This window comes from Colias eurytheme, chromosome 32 (genome assembly GCF_061535395.1).
Source record: "Colias eurytheme isolate Ceu_HAF_F1 chromosome 32, ilColEury1 Martin Lab GWU primary, whole genome shotgun sequence".
Classification (NCBI taxonomy): Eukaryota; Metazoa; Arthropoda; class Insecta; order Lepidoptera; family Pieridae; genus Colias; species Colias eurytheme.
The window spans coordinates 7,350,136-7,366,197 of record NC_143011.1 but is presented as its reverse complement, the minus strand read 5'-3'; the positions used below and the strand labels follow the sequence as shown (position 1 = coordinate 7,366,197).

Below are 16,062 nucleotides of genomic sequence, written 5' to 3'. Positions count from 1 at the left end.
TCGTGAACTGTGAATAGAATAGGAGATAATGTTGTAGATTTTTTAACGTTTAATTTTATGAAAAAGCGCGGTATAACTTTGCGGGAGATTTTCCTTTGCTTGTTTATTTCTTAAGTCTAGTGAAATTATTTACCATGGTACTAATGTGGCGCCAACCTGAATTATTTTATGAGAAATTTTTAAAGATTAAAAGAAAATCGTTCACGTTCGTCTTTCCTATATTATAAGCATAGGTAAATTATAGCCTTTATGCTTATGATAAACTTCGTTCAATATCGAGTTATAAGTAACTGTGTGTTTGTATGAACTGACTTCTTTACAGATAGAACAAACCTTAAAATAGTAAAATTAATGAAATAATTTTAGGTGATTGAATATAACAGTAGAGTGTTACGTAGTAACTAGTTCCCGTTCCCATGAAATTTCCAGAATAAAAAGTAGCCTGTGTCTTATCAAATTTCATTGTATTCGGTTCAGTAGTGTTTGCGTAAAAGAGTAACAAACATGCATCCATCTTCACAAAGTTTCCCATTAATTATAATATTAGTAGGATTTAGTGTATGATTAAAATGTATTTATTTTTAAGTTTAATTCTAATAAAACGCTTCAACCCAAAGAGTTGTTTCATTTATGAGGTTCCAACATTACATAGTTATAAATGTTATTTCTTCCTATATTTTAAAGAAGACTATAAATAAGACTACAGTCAATAACTCAATACAATTTAGGTTTAACAGATTTCGATATTTGTAGATTTTTAAATTATAATTACACAGATGTCACACTTGTCAATAAAATAATAGCTTTCCATGTTGATTCCATGTTTTACGATGCCTACTAACTTACGATGTATACTAACCTAACCTCACTATGTCAAATTGTTTTAAAACAGGCGTAGAGCATTCTTTCGTTGTTCTTAGTGCGTTCGAAAAGAATATACTACAATATGCAATATTCAACACTGAATACGAGTATTCGTTTACACTAAAAGATCACGAAAGAATGCTCTTGCTCTATCTCTATGTTCGTTTGGTCTAAATGCATGATCGTTATAGATGATTCTATTGCTGTATTTAACAGAAATTTTCGTGTGTTTGCGAACTTATGAATAGGCTGGCTCTGATATAGTTTTAATTTTTATCTAATCTGAGACAGTGTAATGTATTAACTACGTAATAAAAATCAATTATTTTTTGCAAAATATTATATTTTATTATCATTTTGGAAGGTCAGCAAATAAATAAAACTCAAAAATATGTAAAATACACTTTATTCAGTCGAAACACTAAGATTCAATACCAAAATCGTCGCCTATATTAACGTGACGGTATTATCATGACTTGAAATTTGACACTCAACGCGCCTAACGAAGTTTCACTTCAAATCTGCCTACATGCCACATGTACATTTTGCCCCTATGGCCCCGCAGTTACAGTGAAGTATTCGAACGATTGCCCCTGACGAGTCCATTCGAATACAATCGGCGGTTCTTCTTTGAACTTCGTCGCATCGGCGGGTGGTTTGGTTTTGGTCTGAAATGTGAAATTATTTATATTATAGTCGAGCCGATTTAATAGGCAACATTTGACATCTATCAATTTTATCTTCCTGCTTAAAAACATCGATTAAAGCGAATTAATCGATACGGACTTGAAACATTTGTCAATCGAACTTGAAACACCTATGTCAATTTTAAAATTCATCAGGCGAATCCCTGTCCCCGTAATATACTTTCTTTCGTAAATTTAAGGAGCAAAATAAGAGAAGTATAATACATAATTAAAAAAACACAACGCATTTATTAATTATTTATGATAATTTTTATTCACAAGTAATCAATGCATTCGATTCTAGATGTCAGATTTCGATTTTTAGAGTAAAGTCTCTGGTATTTAAAAAGAGAAAAGGTTTATTGACACAAAATTGTAGCGACGTCAGTTCTTTAAATCAGAAATTGTTTATTATGTTTAGAATGGTTTATCAGTCAAATCAAATCTTTAAATAATTACTTGTATCGGTCATTATTATTATAAATATGTAATCGTAATTGAAAAAAGTTCTGCAAATGTGCAATTCTAACAAAACGAAATAACATATTATTCTATGTCGCCGTTACTAGGTTACGTTGTTGAATTTTGTTGAACTGTCAAATGTTGCCTATTAAAATGGCTCTACATTAACTTGTGATTGAAGAGCAAACAAAATATTGATGTGTTTAAAGCTTAGATTATGTATTAGCGCGCGCATTGCTCTGTGTCCATTTTACCGAGTGTGTGTCCCACAATCACGTGATCACGTAAAAAATAATTCAACGATTTTGCTAATTTTTTCCTTAAAATTCATGTTTCCTTCTCTCGCTTCGCGCAGCCGGCAAATAGCGCTTCGCTAATGTGAGCATTTTGTCTATGAAAACATAATCTTAAACGATAGTTCATGAGCGGGCGGAAAAGTTGGGCGGGTTGCTTGTTAGGAGAGTGTACACATAGAGTTTTAAGAATTCATCTATTTGAAAAAAAAAGCTGCGTCTGGAATAACTTTTTAAGTACGGTAGGATGTGGTAGAAAATTTGTTAGGATTTGGTAGAAATATAATATGATGGGAAGGATAGGAAGGATAGGAAATGGGAGGTTTTGGTAGAAAAACTTCGGATTTAGTAGAGAATTGGTAGAAATTATTAGTAAAATGGTAGAATTTAGTAGAAAATACGTCGGATTTGGTAGAAAATAGTAGAAAAATTGATAAAATTTGGTAGAAAATGGAAAATGGTAGGTTAGATAAATTAATAGATCAACAACAGTTTTATTCATTATAGAATGCCTGTGGCCAGTGTTACGTGGCATAAGCTGGTAAGTACGGTAGGCGGTACAAAAGAAATATCAGAGAAACGATCAGTGCGCTCGCAAGTTCGTCACTGTTCATACCGCGCTCTATACAAACAAATAGTATAGTGGTCACAAATATAGTTTGATATGTTGCAATGTGTTTATTGTAACCAAACAAATAACGTGTGTGTATTATATGTGTCTATGCGAGCTGTGTGTGTGTGCGCACCTTGCCACGCGGCAGCTTGAGGTGCACGAGCTGTGTGTGAGTGCGGAGGGCGGTGCGCTGGGAGAAGGCCCTGCCGCAGTCGGTGCAAGCGAACGGCTTCTCGCCGGTGTGCGTGCGCGCGTGGTTGATCAGCGTGCTGCGTGCCTGTGGAGGAAATTAACTATATGTGATGTGATATAGATTAGCAGAGATATTTTATAGATAGATCATTTATAGATATTTTATAGAGATATATTAGTAGAGATATTTTCAAACATTAAATGTACGAACAAAACCTAGCCGAATAGAGTCTTATTGTAAAAGTACTAAGCTCATCATATACATTTGATAGAAATAATAAGCTGTATTTTGTATTTTACGCAAGAAAAATTGTTTAGTTTTTAGCATTATTATTTGTACTCGCAATAATTATTAGTGTGTAGTGTCTACCTGTTTCTTACCTAATAAAAGTTCGTATATTACTTCATTTTTAATCAATCGAATTCAGAATAAAATCGAGTAATTTAATCACCTATTTTAATATTAAAATAACAATTTCCATATTGTAACTATCCAAAAATATTGAAGCTGGCGATCGATAATTAATATCGGCCTCGAATAGAATAGCATTTGTTGCTGCATTGTTAGAATGAATTTATCTAACAATGTCTACGCAATTTCGGTCAATTTTTGTATTGATATAGATTAGGGTTTCGTTAAGTTTTCTGCATAGGTACAAAAGCTAAGCCATTTCAGTTTCCATTTTCACTTCAATGGAAATTAAATGACCTGATCAAAGATTACAATTCCTTAAAAATTTCCTTGTAAAGCACTTGAATGATTTGAATGCTATAAATGTAAATATTAAACTTTATGCATATTATATGCGTATGTATTCGCTTCGAATGGTGACGGAAGCCTACGTTTTTATTTTTGCGATTACGTTTAAAATAATGTTTTAACTGCCTATACATAATAATGTTTTTATAGACAATATTAAATACAGATGCTCTTTACTTGCGAATAAACAAAAATAAATCTAATTCTTCCATTTGTGCATAGTTTACTGTATATTTTAAATGGAAATGTAATTTTGTTTAGTGTAAAAGCATTAATCACTACATAATATAAAACAATGTCGCTTTCTCTGTCACTATATCCATATGTATGCTTAAATCTTAATATTGTAGTAAATATATTATGAGAAAATAGCTAGAGTGATTTTATTTCGTGAACTGTGAATAGAATAGGAGATAATGTTGTAGATTTTTTAACGTTTAATTTTATGAAAAAGCGCGGTATAACTTTGCGGGAGATTTTCCTTTGCTTGTTTATTTCTTAAGTCTAGTGAAATTATTTACCATGGTACTTACTAATGTGGCGCCAACCTGAATTATTTTATGAGAAATTTTTAAAGATTAAAAGAAAATCGTTCACGTTCGTCTTTCCTATATTATAAGCATAGGTAAATTATAGCCTTTATGCTTATGATAAACTTCGTTCAATATCGAGTTATAAGTAACTGTGTGTTTGTATGAACTGACTTCTTTACAGATAGAACAAACCTTAAAATAGTAAAATTAATGAAATAATTTTAGGTGATTGAATATAACAGTAGAGTGTTACGTAGTAACTAGTTCCCGTTCCCATGAAATTTCCAGAATAAAAAGTAGCCTGTGTCTTATCAAATTTCATTGTATTCGGTTCAGTAGTGTTTGCGTAAAAGAGTAACAAACATGCATCCATCTTCACAAAGTTTCCCATTAATTATAATATTAGTAGGATTTAGTGTATGATTAAAATGTATTTATTTTTAAGTTTAATTCTAATAAAACGCTTCAACCCAAAGAGTTGTTTCATTTATGAGGTTCCAACATTACATAGTTATAAATGTTATTTCTTCCTATATTTTAAAGAAGACTATAAATAAGACTACAGTCAATAACTCAATACAATTTAGGTTTAACAGATTTCGATATTTGTAGATTTATAAATTATAATTACACAGATGTCACACTTGTCAATAAAATAATAGCTTTCCATGTTGATTCCATGTTTTACGATGCCTACTAACTTACGATGTATACTAACCTAACCTCACTATGTCAAATTGTTTTAAAACAGGCGTAGAGCATTCTTTCGTTGTTCTTAGTGCGTTCGAAAAGAATATACTACAATATGCAATATTCAACACTGAATACGAGTATTCGTTTACACTAAAAGATCACGAAAGAATGCTCTTGCTCTATCTCTATGTTCGTTTGGTCTAAATGCATGATCGTTATAGATGATTCTATTGCTGTATTTAACAGAAATTTTCGTGTGTTTGCGAACTTATGAATAGGCTGGCTCTGATATAGTTTTAATTTTTATCTTATCTGAGACAGTGTAATGTATTAACTACGTAATAAAAATCAATTATTTTTTGCAAAATATTATATTTTATTATCATTTTGGAAGGTCAGCAAATAAATAAAACTCAAAAATATGTAAAATACACTTTATTCAGTCGAAACACTAAGATTCAATACCAAAATCGTCGCCTATATTAACGTGACGGTATTATCATGACTTGAAATTTGACACTCAACGCGCCTAACGAAGTTTCACTTCAAATCTGCCTACATGCCACATGTACATTTTGCCCCTATGGCCCCGCAGTTACAGTGAAGTATTCGAACGATTGCCCCTGACGAGTCCATTCGAATACAATCGGCGGTTCTTCTTTGAACTTCGTCGCATCGGCGGGTGGTTTGGTTTTGGTCTGAAATGTGAAATTATTTATATTATAGTCGAGCCGATTTAATAGGCAACATTTGACATCTATCAATTTTATCTTCCTGCTTAAAAACATCGATTAAAGCGAATTAATCGATACGGACTTGAAACATTTGTCAATCGAACTTGAAACACCTATGTCAATTTTAAAATTCATCAGGCGAATCCCTGTCCCCGTAATATACTTTCTTTCGTAAATTTAAGGAGCAAAATAAGAGAAGTATAATACATAATTAAAAAAACACAACGCATTTATTAATTATTTATGATAATTTTTATTCACAAGTAATCAATGCATTCGATTCTAGATGTCAGATTTCGATTTTTAGAGTAAAGTCTCTGGTATTTAAAAAGAGAAAAGGTTTATTGACACAAAATTGTAGCGACGTCAGTTCTTTAAATCAGAAATTGTTTATTATGTTTAGAATGGTTTATCAGTCAAATCAAATCTTTAAATAATTACTTGTATCGGTCATTATTATTATAAATATGTAATCGTAATTGAAAAAAGTTCTGCAAATGTGCAATTCTAACAAAACGAAATAACATATTATTCTATGTCGCCGTTACTAGGTTACGTTGTTGAATTTTGTTGAACTGTCAAATGTTGCCTATTAAAATGGCTCTACATTAACTTGTGATTGAAGAGCAAACAAAATATTGATGTGTTTAAAGCTTAGATTATGTATTAGCGCGCGCATTGCTCTGTGTCCATTTTACCGAGTGTGTGTCCCACAATCACGTGATCACGTAAAAAATAATTCAACGATTTTGCTAATTTTTTCCTTAAAATTCATGTTTCCTTCTCTCGCTTCGCGCAGCCGGCAAATAGCGCTTCGCTAATGTGAGCATTTTGTCTATGAAAACATAATCTTAAACGATAGTTCATGAGCGGGCGGAAAAGTTGGGCGGGTTGCTTGTTAGGAGAGTGTACACATAGAGTTTTAAGAATTCATCTATTTGAAAAAAAAAGCTGCGTCTGGAATAACTTTTTAAGTACGGTAGGATGTGGTAGAAAATTTGTTAGGATTTGGTAGAAATATAATATGATGGGAAGGATAGGAAGGATAGGAAATGGGAGGTTTTGGTAGAAAAACTTCGGATTTAGTAGAGAATTGGTAGAAATTATTAGTAAAATGGTAGAATTTAGTAGAAAATACGTCGGATTTGGTAGAAAATAGTAGAAAAATTGATAAAATTTGGTAGAAAATGGAAAATGGTAGGTTAGATAAATTAATAGATCAACAACAGTTTTATTCATTATAGAATGCCTGTGGCCAGTGTTACGTGGCATAAGCTGGTAAGTACGGTAGGCGGTACAAAAGAAATATCAGAGAAACGATCAGTGCGCTCGCAAGTTCGTCACTGTTCATACCGCGCTCTATACAAACAAATAGTATAGTGGTCACAAATATAGTTTGATATGTTGCAATGTGTTTATTGTAACCAAATAAATAACGTGTGTGTATTATATGTGTCTATGCGAGCTGTGTGTGTGTGCGCACCTTGCCGCGCGGCAGCTTGAGGTGCACGAGCTGTGTGTGAGTGCGGAGGGCGGTGCGCTGGGAGAAGGCCCTGCCGCAGTCGGTGCAAGCGAACGGCTTCTCGCCGGTGTGCGTGCGCGCGTGGTTGATCAGCGTCCTGCGTGCCTGTGGAGGAAATTAACTATATGTGATGTGATATAGATTAGCAGAGATATTTTATAGATAGATCATTTATAGATATTTTATAGAGATATATTAGTAGAGATATTTTCAAACATTAAATGTACGAACAAAACCTAGCCGAATAGAGTCTTATTGTAAAAGTACTAAGCTCATCATATACATTTGATAGAAATAATAAGCTGTATTTTGTATTTTACGCAAGAAAAATTGTTTAGTTTTTAGCATTATTATTTGTACTCGCAATAATTATTAGTGTGTAGTGTCTACCTGTTTCTTACCTAATAAAAGTTCGTATATTACTTCATTTTTAATCAATCGAATTCAGAATAAAATCGAGTAATTTAATCACCTATTTTAATATTAAAATAACAATTTCCATATTGTAACTATCCAAAAATATTGAAGCTGGCGATCGATAATTAATATCGGCCTCGAATAGAATAGCATTTGTTGCTGCATTGTTAGAATGAATTTATCTAACAATGTCTACGCAATTTCGGTCAATTTTTGTACTGATATAGATTAGGGTTTCGTTAAGTTTTCTGCATAGGTACAAAAGCTAAGCCATTTCAGTTTCCATTTTCACTTCAATGGAAATTAAATGACCTGATCAAAGATTACAATTCCTTAAAAATTTCCTTGTAAAGCACTTGAATGATTTGAATGCTATAAATGTAAATATTAAACTTTATGCATATTATATGCGTATGTATTCGCTTCGAATGGTGACGGAAGCCTACGTTTTTATTTTTGCGATTACGTTTAAAATAATGTTTTAACTGCCTATACATAATAATGTTTTTATAGACAATATTAAATACAGATGCTCTTTACTTGCGAATAAACAAAAATAAATCTAATTCTTCCATTTGTGCATAGTTTACTGTATATTTTAAATGGAAATGTAATTTTGTTTAGTGTAAAAGCATTAATCACTACATAATATAAAACAATGTCGCTTTCTCTGTCACTATATCCATATGTATGCTTAAATCTTAATATTGTAGTAAATATATTATGAGAAAATAGCTAGAGTGATTTTATTTCGTGAACTGTGAATAGAATAGGAGATAATGTTGTAGATTTTTTAACGTTTAATTTTATGAAAAAGCGCGGTATAACTTTGCGGGAGATTTTCCTTTGCTTGTTTATTTCTTAAGTCTAGTGAAATTATTTACCATGGTACTAATGTGGCGCCAACCTGAATTATTTTATGAGAAATTTTTAAAGATTAAAAGAAAATCGTTCACGTTCGTCTTTCCTATATTATAAGCATAGGTAAATTATAGCCTTTATGCTTATGATAAACTTCGTTCAATATCGAGTTATAAGTAACTGTGTGTTTGTATGAACTGACTTCTTTACAGATAGAACAAACCTTAAAATAGTAAAATTAATGAAATAATTTTAGGTGATTGAATATAACAGTAGAGTGTTACGTAGTAACTAGTTCCCGTTCCCATGAAATTTCCAGAATAAAAAGTAGCCTGTGTCTTATCAAATTTCATTGTATTCGGTTCAGTAGTGTTTGCGTAAAAGAGTAACAAACATGCATCCATCTTCACAAAGTTTCCCATTAATTATAATATTAGTAGGATTTAGTGTATGATTAAAATGTATTTATTTTTAAGTTTAATTCTAATAAAACGCTTCAACCCAAAGAGTTGTTTCATTTATGAGGTTCCAACATTACATAGTTATAAATGTTATTTCTTCCTATATTTTAAAGAAGACTATAAATAAGACTACAGTCAATAACTCAATACAATTTAGGTTTAACAGATTTCGATATTTGTAGATTTTTAAATTATAATTACACAGATGTCACACTTGTCAATAAAATAATAGCTTTCCATGTTGATTCCATGTTTTACGATGCCTACTAACTTACGATGTATACTAACCTAACCTCACTATGTCAAATTGTTTTAAAACAGGCGTAGAGCATTCTTTCGTTGTTCTTAGTGCGTTCGAAAAGAATATACTACAATATGCAATATTCAACACTGAATACGAGTATTCGTTTACACTAAAAGATCACGAAAGAATGCTCTTGCTCTATCTCTATGTTCGTTTGGTCTAAATGCATGATCGTTATAGATGATTCTATTGCTGTATTTAACAGAAATTTTCGTGTGTTTGCGAACTTATGAATAGGCTGGCTCTGATATAGTTTTAATTTTTATCTAATCTGAGACAGTGTAATGTATTAACTACGTAATAAAAATCAATTATTTTTTGCAAAATATTATATTTTATTATCATTTTGGAAGGTCAGCAAATAAATAAAACTCAAAAATATGTAAAATACACTTTATTCAGTCGAAACACTAAGATTCAATACCAAAATCGTCGCCTATATTAACGTGACGGTATTATCATGACTTGAAATTTGACACTCAACGCGCCTAACGAAGTTTCACTTCAAATCTGCCTACATGCCATACATTTTGCCCCTATGGCCCCGCAGTTACAGTGAAGTATTCGAACGATTGCCCCTGACGAGTCCATTCGAATACAATCGGCGGTTCTTCTTTGAACTTCGTCGCATCGGCGGGTGGTTTGGTTTTGGTCTGAAATGTGAAATTATTTATATTATAGTCGAGCCGATTTAATAGGCAACATTTGACATCTATCAATTTTATCTTCCTGCTTAAAAACATCGATTAAAGCGAATTAATCGATACGGACTTGAAACATTTGTCAATCGAACTTGAAACACCTATGTCAATTTTAAAATTCATCAGGCGAATCCCTGTCCCCGTAATATACTTTCTTTCGTAAATTTAAGGAGCAAAATAAGAGAAGTATAATACATAATTAAAAAAACACAACGCATTTATTAATTATTTATGATAATTTTTATTCACAAGTAATCAATGCATTCGATTCTAGATGTCAGATTTCGATTTTTAGAGTAAAGTCTCTGGTATTTAAAAAGAGAAAAGGTTTATTGACACAAAATTGTAGCGACGTCAGTTCTTTAAATCAGAAATTGTTTATTATGTTTAGAATGGTTTATCAGTCAAATCAAATCTTTAAATAATTACTTGTATCGGTCATTATTATTATAAATATGTAATCGTAATTGAAAAAAGTTCTGCAAATGTGCAATTCTAACAAAACGAAATAACAAACTCAAACTCAAACTCAAACATTTATTTATTCAATTAGACTACTTTTAGTAGCACTTTCGAATCGTCATTACATAAGTATTTTTAACATTTACCACCGATTCGGAAAGCAGTATCTATGGAGAAGAACCGGCAAGAAACTCCATAGTTGCTCTTTTAAAATCATATTGTCAATATTACATAATCTGTAACTTAAATCTAACTACATAATATATCATAATATGCCAAAGAACTGTCCTGTGGTTCTTACGCGACAACCCTCCATGGATTTTCATCTTCCATATATTCCTTAATGCTATAATAGGCTCTCTGAACTAATATATTTTTTACATAAGTTTTAAATTTAGCACTACCAAACTCTTTAATATTATGAGGAATTCTATTGTAAAAGCGTATACCTTGACCCATAAATGAATTTTTAACTTTAGCTAATCGGAAAAATGGCATTTCAATTCTATTTCTGTTCCTTGTGCCATAACAGTGTCTATCTCCTACTCTTGTGTGTACGTCGGCATTTTTGTGTACATGCAAAATATTATTAAATATATACTGTGATGGTACAGTAAGGATACCAGTATTCTTAAAGAGATCTCTTAGTGAGTCCCGAGCACGTAAATTATATATAGAGCGAATGGCTCTTTTCTGTAAGATAAATATAGTTTCTATATCTGCTGCCCTGCCCCATAGTAGAATTCCATAGGACATAATACTATGAAAGTAGCTGAAATAAACCAATCTAGCTGTATCTTCATCGGTGAGATGCCTTACCTTTCGGACTGCATATGCTGCTGAACTGAGCTTACCTGCAGCGGTGTTGACATGGGCTCCCCACTGTAGTTTCTCGTCCAATGTTAACCCAAGAAATACAGTCGATTCTGTAGGGTGTAATACCTCCCCGTTCAAGGTAATATTTCTGCTCAACTTTTTAACGTTAGGTAGTAAAAATTCAACACAAGTTGTTTTTTTGGCATTTAATAATAAATTATTAGCAGTAAACCAGTCGGATATGTGTAAAAGAGTACTGTTCACTTCGTCAACATTTGGGTCATGCCTATCCACATTGAATATTAATGAGGTATCATCTGCAAACAGAACTATTTCACACCTATCCTGTAAATAATAAGGTAGATCATTGATATATACCAAGAACAAGAAGAGTCCTAAAATAGATCCTTGTGGAACACCAATGTTAATTGACGCACCGCTAGAACGTTCTCCATTAACAACTACAGTTTGTATCCTATCATGCAGGTATGAGGCTATGAGGTTCTGAGCTTGTCCTTTAATCCCATAGTGATTAAGTTTACGCAATAATGTACAATGTTCAACGCAGTCAAATGCCTTGGAGAGGTCACAAAATATCCCCAAAGCATTTTTTGAGTTTTCCCATGCCTTATATATATGTGTTAGTAGTGCAACTCCAGCATCTGTGGTTGAGCGCCCCTTTGTGAAACCAAACTGTTTGGTGTGCAGCAAATTATTAGAAGCAAAGTGACTAGTCAATTGGTTTAATATTAACTTTTCGAATACCTTACTTAATGTTGGTAAAATCGAGATAGGTCTATAGTTGTTACAGTCTTCTTGATCGCCTTTCTTAAATAGAGGTATAACTTTACTAAGCTTTAGTAAATTAGGAAATGTACCATAGTCACAACACTTATTAAATATGAAAGCTAAATTGTTTGCAATATTTTCTATTATATTATTAACTAAATTTACGGACATTCCCCAAAGATCACAAGTGTTTTTTAAATTAAGTGTCTTAAATGCTGTAACAATATCATTAGCAGTTACGTGACGCAATTGAAATAATGTACTGCACCCCGCAACATGGTCCCTCAAAAAGGTCTCTGCAAGTACTGAAGACGAGTTTAAATTATTAGTAATGCTAGCAGGGACACTACTAAAGAAATCTTCAAAAGCAAGCGCAACATCAGCATTTTTGTCAATAACCATGCCATTATGTACAAGTTTTATGGTATTACTTGATTTGCTTTTACCCATTTCACCATTAATAATAGACCAAACTGTTTTAACTTTATTATCCGAGTCGCGTATTTTATCTCTGATATACAAACGCTTCGCAGTAAAACAAACAATTTTAAAAGTTTTTGAGTAATTTCTAACATATCTAAGAAAAGATGGGTCTTTATTATATTGCTTCATACCATATAACTCATAAAGAACGATCCTACACCTATGTATGCTAGGTGTCGCCCATTTACTAAATGGTAAATCCTTGGTAATATTTAAAGATTTAACTTTAAATATTTTTTCAAATTCATTATGAACTAAATTAAAAAGATTTTTAAACATTTCACAAGGATTATTATGACAGGATTGATCATTCAGTACGGGCAGGTTTTTATTAATATTATCTCTAAATTTATTAATGCCTTTTTTAGTTATAGGCCTAACATTAATTCTTTTAAATTCAGGTAAGCAATCCCATTCAAAAACTACTTTCTGGCCACAGTGATCCGAAGTGAGTGTATTGAGAATATTTTTCTCTAAACAGATGCAGTCGCAGTATATATTATCAATACAGGTTGCAGAAGTAGGTGTAATTCGTGTGGGTTCATTAAAAAGTTTATACAGATTAAATGACTGAAACAAATTAACAATTCGTGTTGCCGTTTGTGTTTGTAAAAGTATATCAATATTAAAATCACCACATACTATAACTTTTTTTTTACTCCTACTTAAACGCTTTAATATTTCTTCCATGACTGTCTCAAACATATTATAGTCACTGGAAGGGGGTCTATAAACGCAAACAATAATGTAACGCTCCAGCTCAACACAGGACAGTTCAATGGTCCGTTCTACAGAAAGACTAACAATGTCAGTTCGTTCTTTGCATTTTACACTATTATGTACAAAAATAAGAGAACCTCCATGAATAGCATATGTCCTGAAGTATATACTTTTTAATTTATAATTATCAATATTTATTAACAACTGACATTGTTTAAGCCAATGTTCTGTTACACAAAAAACCTTAATACTATTATGATTTAAAAACAATTCTATTTCTAATAATTTGCTAGCCAAGCCTTGAATGTTTTGATGTACAATAGAAAAGGTCTGCTTAGCTGTTGTCTTATATACTAGTTTAAATCTAGCTTAGGGCTAGATTTTCTGTCAACACTAGGTTGGTGTATATAATTACTACTACATAAAATTATAGTAGATCCAGGGTCTGATACCGAACATGTACCAGACTGGTTAATATTATATGCTATTAACATAGCAAGTTCTCGCTTATATCTAGATGGCAGATACACTGTATTCTTTGTCAAAGTAAAAGATTTAATACACAAATTAATGTCAAAGTAAATAAATGCATCACGATGATGATTTGTTACATTATACAATTTTAAATTCATATTATGAATTAATCTATTTTGTTCTTGTGTCAAACCAGGTAGGTATGGCAATGTACACAACATAAATTTACATTTAGTCTTACTACTAATTTCCAACATTTTTTGAAATCCTACATCAATATCCTTATTTTTTACATTTAAACTATCTCCATATAGTATAATTACAATATTATTCTTATTAAAGCTGAAATGATCAAGTGATTTGATTATATAATTAAATGAACTGTTAGGAGTGCAAATATTAGTGACTTTAAGCCCTAAATTGTTGAGCATAGCGCCAAAACCCTGACCAATATTATCTGACAACACAAAAATTTCCTGCTCGGAAACATATTATTCTATGTCGCCGTTACTAGGTTACGTTGTTGAATTTTGTTGAACTGTCAAATGTTGCCTATTAAAATGGCTCTACATTAACTTGTGATTGAAGAGCAAACAAAATATTGATGTGTTTAAAGCTTAGATTATGTATTAGCGCGCGCATTGCTCTGTGTCCATTTTACCGAGTGTGTGTCCCACAATCACGTGATCACGTAAAAAATAATTCAACGATTTTGCTAATTTTTTCCTTAAAATTCATGTTTCCTTCTCTCGCTTCGCGCAGCCGGCAAATAGCGCTTCGCTAATGTGAGCATTTTGTCTATGAAAACATAATCTTAAACGATAGTTCATGAGCGGGCGGAAAAGTTGGGCGGGTTGCTTGTTAGGAGAGTGTACACATAGAGTTTTAAGAATTCATCTATTTGAAAAAAAAAGCTGCGTCTGGAATAACTTTTTAAGTACGGTAGGATGTGGTAGAAAATTTGTTAGGATTTGGTAGAAATATAATATGATGGGAAGGATAGGAAGGATAGGAAATGGGAGGTTTTGGTAGAAAAACTTCGGATTTAGTAGAGAATTGGTAGAAATTATTAGTAAAATGGTAGAATTTAGTAGAAAATACGTCGGATTTGGTAGAAAATAGTAGAAAAATTGATAAAATTTGGTAGAAAATGGAAAATGGTAGGTTAGATAAATTAATAGATCAACAACAGTTTTATTCATTATAGAATGCCTGTGGCCAGTGTTACGTGGCATAAGCTGGTAAGTACGGTAGGCGGTACAAGAGAAATATCAGAGAAACGATCAGTGCGCTCGCAAGTTCGTCACTGTTCATACCGCGCTCTATACAAACAAATAGTATAGTGGTCACAAATATAGTTTGATATGTTGCAATGTGTTTATTGTAACCAAATAAATAACGTGTGTGTATTATATGTGTCTATGCGAGCTGTGTGTGTGTGCGCACCTTGCCGCGCGGCAGCTTGAGGTGCACGAGCTGTGTGTGAGTGCGGAGGGCGGTGCGCTGGGAGAAGGCCCTGCCGCAGTCGGTGCAAGCGAACGGCTTCTCGCCGGTGTGCGTGCGCGCGTGGTTGATCAGCGTGCTGCGTGCCTGTGGAGGAAATTAACTATATGTGATGTGATATAGATTAGCAGAGATATTTTATAGATAGATCATTTATAGATATTTTATAGAGATATATTAGTAGAGATATTTTCAAACATTAAATGTACGAACAAAACCTAGCCGAATAGAGTCTTATTGTAAAAGTACTAAGCTCATCATATACATTTGATAGAAATAATAAGCTGTATTTTGTATTTTACGCAAGAAAAATTGTTTAGTTTTTAGCATTATTATTTGTACTCGCAATAATTATTAGTGTGTAGTGTCTACCTGTTTCTTACCTAATAAAAGTTCGTATATTACTTCATTTTTAATCAATCGAATTCAGAATAAAATCGAGTAATTTAATCACCTATTTTAATATTAAAATAACAATTTCCATATTGTAACTATCCAAAAATATTGAAGCTGGCGATCGATAATTAATATCGGCCTCGAATAGAATAGCATTTGTTGCTGCATTGTTAGAATGAATTTATCTAACAATGTCTACGCAATTTCGGTCAATTTTTGTATTGATATAGATTAGGGTTTCGTTAAGTTTTCTGCATAGGTACAAAAGCTAAGCCATTTCAGTTTCCATTTTCACTTCAATGGAAATTAAATGACCTGATCAA

At 32.3% G+C, this 16,062-nt stretch overlaps 1 long non-coding RNA gene across 1 annotated transcript; it reads right to left on the bottom strand.

The window, feature by feature from the left end:
• Positions 1-9,774: 9,774 nt before the first annotated feature.
• Positions 9,775-15,346, bottom strand: LOC149895283 (uncharacterized). The gene is made up of 2 exons (XR_016458501.1): positions 15,287-15,346; positions 9,775-10,048 (listed from the first exon to the last, which is right to left on the bottom strand). It is a non-coding gene; the product is annotated as an uncharacterized LOC149895283 (long non-coding RNA).
• Between the last annotated feature and the right edge of the window lie 716 nt (positions 15,347-16,062).